The 9094-nt window shown below is 41.6% G+C and overlaps 1 non-coding gene across 1 annotated transcript; it reads left to right on the forward strand.

Moving 5' to 3' along the window:
- The first annotated feature begins 8753 nt into the window (after positions 1–8753).
- trnal-caa (transfer RNA leucine (anticodon CAA)) lies at positions 8754–8864 on the forward strand. Its single transcript has 2 exons — positions 8754–8791; positions 8819–8864. It is a non-coding gene; the product is annotated as a tRNA-Leu (tRNA).
- The last annotated feature ends 230 nt before the right edge of the window (positions 8865–9094 follow it).

Genomic DNA, 9094 nt, shown 5'->3' on the forward strand with positions numbered 1-9094 from the left:
GAGGGGGGGTGCCTCAGATGTGACAGAGGTGCTGGGAGACTACATCCTACAGTTTGGCAAATATCAAGGGAAGTCTTTTAGGTGGCTTTTGGAGAATGATGTTGGGTATACTTTGTACCTGATTAAGAATCTTCAGAAGGAAGAGGCTTTAGGAATCAGTCAAACTGAGGGGCATAACAAAGACAGTCTCTTCACATTTGTGGACTATGCGCTCAGTTTTACAGAGATTCAGACTGCTCTAAATTAAAATTGAATGAAAATTGTGCAAGACATATTAACACGGCAGCAGCAGCACTAATCAGAGCAGAAGCAAAGACAGACAAAGAACTATCTCGCATGTGGACAGCCCAAGTCCAGATATGGGACCGATGGATCCTCAGTCCATTCTTTTTTTCAGCAAGGGCCCGTGCGGTATTTCTACTGCTCTAAAAAGGTGCACAACATCTATGCTGCTGAGGGTCTCTCTAACCCTAAAATGTCTTTTGAGGATTTTTCATCCACTCAGTTCTTTCAGAGGGAGCTGGAAGACACAAAGAAAAGAGTGGAAGAGAAGACAGACAAAAAGAGAAAAAGACCCGACTCACAACAACCTGGCCGCCATTGCCGATTCTGCCACATGGTTCTCAAACAGGGACCAGACAGCCCACATATTCACACGAGCTTCCCTGGACTGGCAGGGAAGTACATTTACTGCCCATCAAAAGTTCATGCCCTCCATCAACATAAGGGTATGACCAAGGAAATGAGCTGGAAGGACTTTTGCAAGTCTCCTTTCTTTGAGGAAGAAAAACAACGATGGTTACAGGAGAAGTAAAAATAGTTAAAAAGTTATTTGTTCTAGATGATCATCAGTTGTTTCTGTTCACATGTTTACGAGGCCTCTGTGTAATCTGAATAGATCTAGATATGGAAATTCACATATGTAAATATAAAGTGTTATTTAAGTTTAATTTAGTCATAGTTGAAGATTTAGATTGAAATGAGAGCTTTAAATGTTTCATAATATATCTGTATTTGTTTATTCTGATTCTGATTTATCGACATGTTAAAAGTATTTTAAAATGTTGCAGAATGTGCAGATGGACCTTGACACATACTTTGCAGATTTCCTATAAGAACAATTTTCCATTGCAAAAATGTTAGCATAAAATTGCTGCAGCACTGAAGATCCCAATGAGCACAGTGGCCTCCATCATTCTTAATTGGAACCACCAGGACTCTTCCAAGAGCTGGCCGCTCGTCCACTCTGAGCGATCAGGGCGGAAGGGCCTTGGTCAGGGAGAACACAGAGAACCCGATGGTCACTCTGACAAAGCTCCAGCATTGCTCTGTGGAGAGAGAAGAAACCTTCCAGAAGGACAGCCATTTCTGCAGCACTCCACCAATCAGGCCTGTATGGTAGAGTGACCAAACGGAAGCCACTCCTCATTAAAGGCATATGACAGCCTGCCTGGAGCTTGTCAAAAGGCACCTGAAAGACTCTCAGACCATGAGAAATAAAATTCTCTGGTCTCATGAAACAAAGATTGAACTCTTTGGCCTGAATGCTAACTGTTATGTCTGGTGAAAACGAGGCAATGGTCATCGCCTGGCTACTACCATCCCTACAGTGAAGCATGGTGGTGGCAGCATCATGCTGTGCGGACGTTTTCAGCGGCAGGGACCGGGAGACTTGTCAGGGTCGAGTGAAAGCTGAATGCAGCAATGCACAGAGACATTCTTCACGATAAACTGCTTCAGAGCGCTCTGGACCTCGGACTGGGGCGAAGGTTAATCTTCCAACAACACAACGACCTGAAGCACACAGGCAAGATAACAAAGAATTATTTACAAGAATTATTTTGATGGGAAGGAAAAAACCTGCATCCCATAATAAGAATTTGGAACACATGAATTAAAGTTCTGCCCATAATCCAAAAGAAATGTTCTGAAAGAACCTGAAAGAAGCAGTGAAAAAAGTCAGAAATATCAAAGAAAAGGTTCACATGCTTGGACTATTTCATCATTTACCTATTTTATCCCATATAATATTTCAGTTTTATTCATGTAAATGTGCACTACTTATCTTCTTTGAAGGCTTATATGAAGATGTTTTCCAGAAACTGTGGAGAGCATTTAAATTTAGCAGCTGGTTGATGAAAATAAATCACAAAATCTCACACAAGTTGATTTAGGGAGGTGTCAGATGGAGCCTAAAACTATACAATTATGTGTGTGAATTAGATTTTGGGCAAAAGATAATAATTAATATGCAATGTTTATATTATTTTGTTCACAATCATTGTCTACTGAGTATCTGAGCAAAGGTAGAACAACACACTGTGTAAAAGTGGATATAAAGTGTCAGGTAAACAAAAGGAAGCTATATTTTTGTTTACTTGTTTATGTTTGTTTTTCAATTATTGATGGTGGTTGAAAATTGTACCTGTAACTTAGCAACAGTAAGTGGGCGGGGCTTATAGAATATGATGGAAATTACATCACCTGGCAATGCTGTCAAAGTTACATCATCTCCTGTGGGCGGGGCTTATCCACCAATGATGTCACTGGCTGATCTTTGATGTCAGTGATGTCATATCAGAAGTTACTAACAGGTGTTCAGTCAGATAAACATTTCCTAATTTCTCCAGCGTGCTAACACTTGTTCGTGAAAACTCGACCAAGTGACGAAAAGGATTTACCCAAACATTTTAAAACCACAAGTACAACAATTACCATGGAAGGAACAAGCAGTTTAAAGATTGAAGAGGCCCCGGAGGTTAATTCTGTATCCACAGTTCAACCACTGGTTGAATCCTGCTTTGGCAGGATAACACAGAACCAGTGGGTGAATCTGATGTCCGGTAACCCTGATGTTGAGACCAAAAACATCATAAAAGATCTGATAGGAGAAGTAGTATTACTCATTTCAAAGAGGCTCCAGGAGAAACTCAGAACCCAAGATAATATTTCCAAAGAAGAAGTGTCGGCCACCATACGCGACACTATTCCACAAACTTTAGCGGAGGTCATGGACATTAAAGATGACGACCAACTCCTGGATTCCAGCTCTTTGACAAGCTTATTTGTCAAAGAGGTAACAGACAGGATTCAGTCTGGAAGCATCGCTGGAGAGTCTGCTTCTCCAGTCAAAGAAAGTGACGGGATGAAAGGTAAATCATGCATCCTATTCAGGAAAATCTTTGCCGGCATGTGCAAAGCACATACATGTGTAAAACAAACCAGTGGAAAGGATCCCGTCGTGTTGGACGATGAAGAAGTGCAGTCCAAAGGAACAGAGGCTCACCTTGAATCTGCACATGAGAACATGCAGGAGCCACCCTTTATGGATGAAAACCAGGACAAGGACCAGGAGGAAACCACTGACAGGGAAAGTAAAAGAGTCAAAGAATGTGATGAAACATCAGCTACAGAGACTGAGCAGGGACCCGTCACATCTCAACAAGCTGCTCCCGTCAGTGAAGAGAAGGACAAGGAGCCTCCAAAAAGAAAGAAGAGCTTGTTTCAGAGGTTATTTTCTTGTCCTAAAGGGAAGAAGGAAATCAAACCTGAGGACAAAACAATGGAGATTCCCCATGTGGAGTCCCAAGTAATTCAAGAGGAGGAATCTTTGGCTGAGGTGGACATCATCCCTCAAGAAGAAGCCTCATCTTTTACTCCTGTGGAGTCCATGAAAAAGGAAGAACAAGCTGCTCCAGTCAATGAAGAGAAACGCAAAAGAAGCACAAGGAAGGGACTGCTTCCATGTTGCATGGACGTTTCAAATGTGGAGTCCCCAATAAAAAAGGACTCTTTGGCTGAGATGGACGTTATTCCTGAAGAACAACCAATATCATTTACTCCTGTGGAGTCCATGAAACAGGAAGAACAAGCTGCTCCCGCCACAGAAGAAAAATGCAAAAAGATCAAGAAAAGCAAAAGAAGCACGAGGAAGGGACTGCTTCCATGTTGCATGGATGTTTCAAAAGTGGAGTCCACAATAAAAAAGGACTCTTTGGCTGAGATGGACATAATTCCAGAACAACAAGCAACATCCTTTACTCCTGTGGAGTCCATGAAACAGGAAGAACAAGCTTCTCCCATAAGTGAAGAGGAAAGCAAAAAGACAAAAAAAAGCAAAAGAAGCACGAGGAAGGGACTGCTTCCATGTTGCATGGACGTTTCAAATGTGGAGTCCCCAATAAAAAAGGACTCTTTGGCTGAGATGGACGTTATCTCAGAGGAACAAGCAACATCTTTCACTCCTGTAGAGTCAGTGAAACGGGAAGAACAAGCTTCACTCGTCAGTGAAAAAGAAAGCAAAAAGAAAAGAACAAGCAAAAGAAGCATGAGGAAGGGATTGCTTCCATGTTGCATGGACGATTCAAATGTGGAGTCCCATATAAAAACGGAATCTGTGGCTGAGATGGACTTTATTCCTGAAGAACAAACAACATCCTTCACTCCTGTGGAGTCCATCAAACGGGAAGAACAAGCTGCTCCCACCACAGAAGAAAAATGCAAAAAGACCAGGAAAAGCAAAAGAAGCACGAGGAAGGGACTGCTTCCATGTTGCATGGACGATTCAAAAGTGGAGTCCCCAATAAAAAAGGAATCTTTGGCTGAGATGGACGTTATCTCAGAGGAACAAGCAACATCTTTCACTCCTGTAGAGTCAGTGAAACGGGAAGAACAAGCTGCTCCCGTCAGTGAAGAAGAAAGCAAAAAGATAAGAAAAAGCAAAAGAAGCATGAGGAAGGGACTGCTTCCATGTTGCATGGACGATTCAAATGTGGAGTCCCCAATAAAAACGGAATCTGTGGCTGAGATGGACTTTATTCCTGAAGAACAAACAACATCCTTCACTCCTGTGGAGTCCATCAAACAGGAAGAACAAGCTGCTCCCATCAGTGAAGAGAAGGACAAAGAGCCTCCAAAGAAAAAGAAAAGCTTGTTTCAGAGGTTATTTTCTTGTCCTAAAGGGAAAAAGGAAATCAAACCTGAGGACAAAACAAAGGAGATTCCCCATGTGGAGTCCCAAGTAATTCAAGAGGAAAAATCTTTGGCTGAGGTGGACATCATCCCTCAAGAAGAAGCAACATCCTTTAGTCCTGTGGAGTCCATGACACAGGAAGAAAAAGCTGCTCCAGTTAGTGAGGAGAAATGCAAAAGAAGCACGAGGAAGGGACTGCTTCCATGTTGCATGGACGTTTCAAATGTTGAGTCCCCAACAAAAAAGGAATCTTTGGCTGAGTTGGACTTTATCTCAGAACAACAAGCAACATCTCCAACCTTCACTCCTGTGGAGTCCATGAAACAGGAGTCTTTAGATATCATTATAGACAAGGTCATTGAGTTAAAAGCAGTTGATGATAAATGTAAACAGAACAAACAAGAAAAAGAAGAAAGGTGCAAAATATTGGTGGAAACATTTGTGGAGGATCTAATTCTTTACATCTTTTGGAAAGCAACGATGGCATGCCCCCAACAAGACACTCAAGCTCTAAAATGCCGGCTGTTGGAGAGAATCTGGCCTGAAGTTGAGAAATTAGACTTTACTATCCCCGAAGAAAAGTTTGAAAATCTTGAAAAAGATGTTTACAGAGACCTTTGTAGAAGTGTGTCCTTCCCACAACTTATTGCTGAGGTATGTATGAGCTCAAAGAAGCCATTTGCAGATGGAGTAATTGCCTGCTCATTCAAGAAACACATCACTAAGAAACCTTCATTCTTCCAAAGATTCTCATTTAAAGACAAAAACACCCCAAAGTCACACAAATGTCTGTGTGTACCTCACCAGATATCATCAGAAACATCCACTTTCAGTGAACTGATGCCTCACAACCAGAAATCTCAGGACAAGGTTTCTGAATCGTCTCCTGTCAGTGAGATGGAGGTTGCTCAGAGCTCAGAGTTCACCACCAGCGACATCAGGGAGTCTCCGAAATACAGCTCAGAGGCTTCTTTAAGATCTGATGACAAACACGTACAAATTCGAAGAGACAGAGAGGAAAGATGCAAACTGTCTATTGAAATGCTTGTGAACACGGTGATTTTGCATCTCTTCAGAAAAGCAAACATAAAATACAAAGCAGAAAACTTTGAAGCTATCGTCAAGCGGCTGCATGAAAGAATGATGGCCGAAGCCGAGAAAAAGGACTTTAATATCCCACCAGAGACCTTTAAACACCTTGATCGTACCATCTGCATGGACCTGTGTAAACGTACTGCCTGTCCACACCTGATTACACTGATGTTCCTGGACATAGAACAACCATTATGTGACGAAATTATCATCGACTGTTTCGTAGAGCAAATATCTAAAAGACCTGACGACCGGAAAGGATTCTTCTCGTCTCTGGGCAGCTCCATCATGAAGCCCTTCAGAGTTCACAACAAAGTTCAAATTCTGTAGCTCGGACGCTTTCACATAAGTTACAGATTTCTTTCTTTCTTAGAAGGGGTTTTCTCTGGGTTCTCCAGTTCCACACAACATTCTTTATGAATATTTTCACATGTTCAATATTACTCAATGTGCTTTTACAATTTTAGATGCTGATCTTAGAACTTCAGATCCTTGAACTTCAGATCCTAGAACTTCAGATCTTAGAATTGTACAAGTTTCATTAGAATTTTACATTTCAATACTTTTACATTCATTTTTAACATTTTTTTCTTACATAATTGTTAAATGTGTTTTCAAAATGTTCTGCAACCTTAATACAATTTAAATAAAAATATAAAAACTTATATTTGAATGTCTTTTTCAGTCATTTGTTGTCTCACTTCATGGAAATCTGAAATGTCATCTAAATGATTTTAATGACTCTTATTTATCGTCTTAAAATGTCTAAAGATGGTTTAATTACTCAGCTGAATCACTTTATTCAACATCTCCTGTTTTTATTTGCTGTACCGAATCTTTGGGTTATTGGGTTTATGCACCACACTAAATACAAGGCTCATGTTTTTACACACATACTTTAAGAAAAACCTTTAAAGACTTATTTGATAAACTTATTTTTGTGCTGCAAGTTTAAAATAAAAAGGTCTCTCAAAAGTTTCAATTTAAACCAATCTGTGTCCCGCTCTCTGTGTGTTCATGTTACTAATCAGCATGTTTCAGATAAAGATGTAGCTAAATGTAAGTGCAATTAATTAATAAGATTAATGTTTTAACGCTGTAATAAAAGGTACACAGTCATTACTACAAGTTATGCTGTGTAAATCTGTGGCTTGTTTCGTCATTGTTCATGAGAAAGCATTGTTTATTAGCATCTGTTGCTAACGAGTGTTTTTGGTATGACTGGAGGAATAGCTTCATTATGATTGTATTTACTGCATTAAATCACACACTGGATCCCCAAGTTTTGATGACAGGTAAAGCACATAAACAAACCGAATGATAGAAACTCGTGTCAGCTAGCATGACAGTGTTACAGCTAGCATGACAGTGTGGCAGCTGGCATGACAGTATGTCAGTTAGCATGACAGTGTGCCAGCTGGGATGGCAGTGTTAAAGCTAGCATGACAGTGTTACAGCTAGCATGACAGTATTAAAGCTAGAAAATAGTCTTTTGACAAATAGTCGTCGATGTCGGCAAAGCGGCTCTTAACCTCCTCACGGAGCAGCTTCATGTGCCGGGTGAACTCTGTGCGTAAAGACGCACTGACAGTGCCAACAGACTGCTTCAACAGAAGTGGAAAATGCTGCAAGTCCCCATTTGACATTTTTGCAGCTCTGTACTCCAGTTTGTGCACAAAAGCATCCAGAGCGTTTTTGCACTGCATGACGTTTGATTCGGGTCCCTGCATCCGCTTTTCGTCTCAATGTACGGCGTGAATGTGTCTGCCAGGTGGGCCGTTTTGATCCAAAACGCATCAGTCAGCTGGAACACTGGAAGTTCAGGGTTGTCCACTTCCTGTAACACTGTTAAAAGCGTGTAATAGCGTAGATCAGGGGTGTCAAACTCAAATACACAGTGGGCCAAAATTTTAAATTGAACAAAGCCGCGGGCCAAGGTTGAACAAATGAACCTTTTAATATGGAACCCAACAAGTTGTGTATCGTGTGTTGGATGTAGCTGCAGAGAGAACACAGAAAGTTAATGTCTACTCGACGTTCACAGAATAAATAAAACCGCATTTTATAAAATTGGGTTTTCAAACATGGCGGCAGCTCTTGTGAAGGAGTGACTTTCATGACTCATCCAGTGACGTCACTCCCAGGCCAATCAGTGGCCTGCAGTCTGTAGACGTGACAGTTTGGGCTCGAGTCAGCTCGAACCCCGGCCGAGTAGGAACTAAAAATGTACCTGCTGCCAGGTGGTACTACCTAATGGAAAACACTCAAAGCTGAGTCGAATCAAGTCTAGTGGAGTAGGCACGGGTTGAAAAGGGCCAACTGTGTTCCGAGGCCATTCTAAATCTCTAAATGTAGACGTAGACTTCTAACATGTGAGTAGCCAACTCTGAGAGAGTGAAGAGAGCACCAAATCTTTGTCAAAAATGAATTATTTGTAAGCATTTCTTTAGCCACCTTCATGCACCCACTAAAGTACTGAAACGTTCTTGGGATGTTCCAGAGCAGCGATCTATGAGAAACCAAACCTGCGCAACATTCGCTCGGGACTTCTTTCAGATATTTTTTCACCCAGCCCCTCCTCCACTCTCCAGACACCCGTTCTCCCGCACCCTTTCCCTCGTATTTCCAGCCGTGAGGGCGCATCTCAAACAGAAAGCTTCCCCCTGCGGACAAGCTTTTCCTGCATGTTGTCAGGATGGCCGAGCGGTCTAAGGCGCCAGACTCAAGGCTTGATTCCTTCCTTAGCAGAGGGACTTCTGGTCTCCACAAGGAGACGTGGGTTCAAATCCCACTCCTGACACTGCGTTGACACTTACTGCATGCTGAAATCTTTCTTGCATATTAGAAGACCAAGATCATGACCATGACCCCTCAATGTGGGTCATGATAGGAACACAAATGTGACACAAACATGACACAACAATTTAGGACATCGAGGCGAAGGTATACCTGCTGCTTGGTGTATGGCTTTACATCCAGCAATTCACCTCATTGACGACATATAAAAAAGAGATATTTTATATTTAAAAT

This window comes from Leuresthes tenuis, unplaced genomic scaffold, assembly GCF_036924035.1.
Source record: "Leuresthes tenuis unplaced genomic scaffold, fLeuTen1.0.hap1 SCAF_5, whole genome shotgun sequence".
Classification (NCBI taxonomy): domain Eukaryota; kingdom Metazoa; phylum Chordata; class Actinopteri; order Atheriniformes; family Atherinopsidae; genus Leuresthes; species Leuresthes tenuis.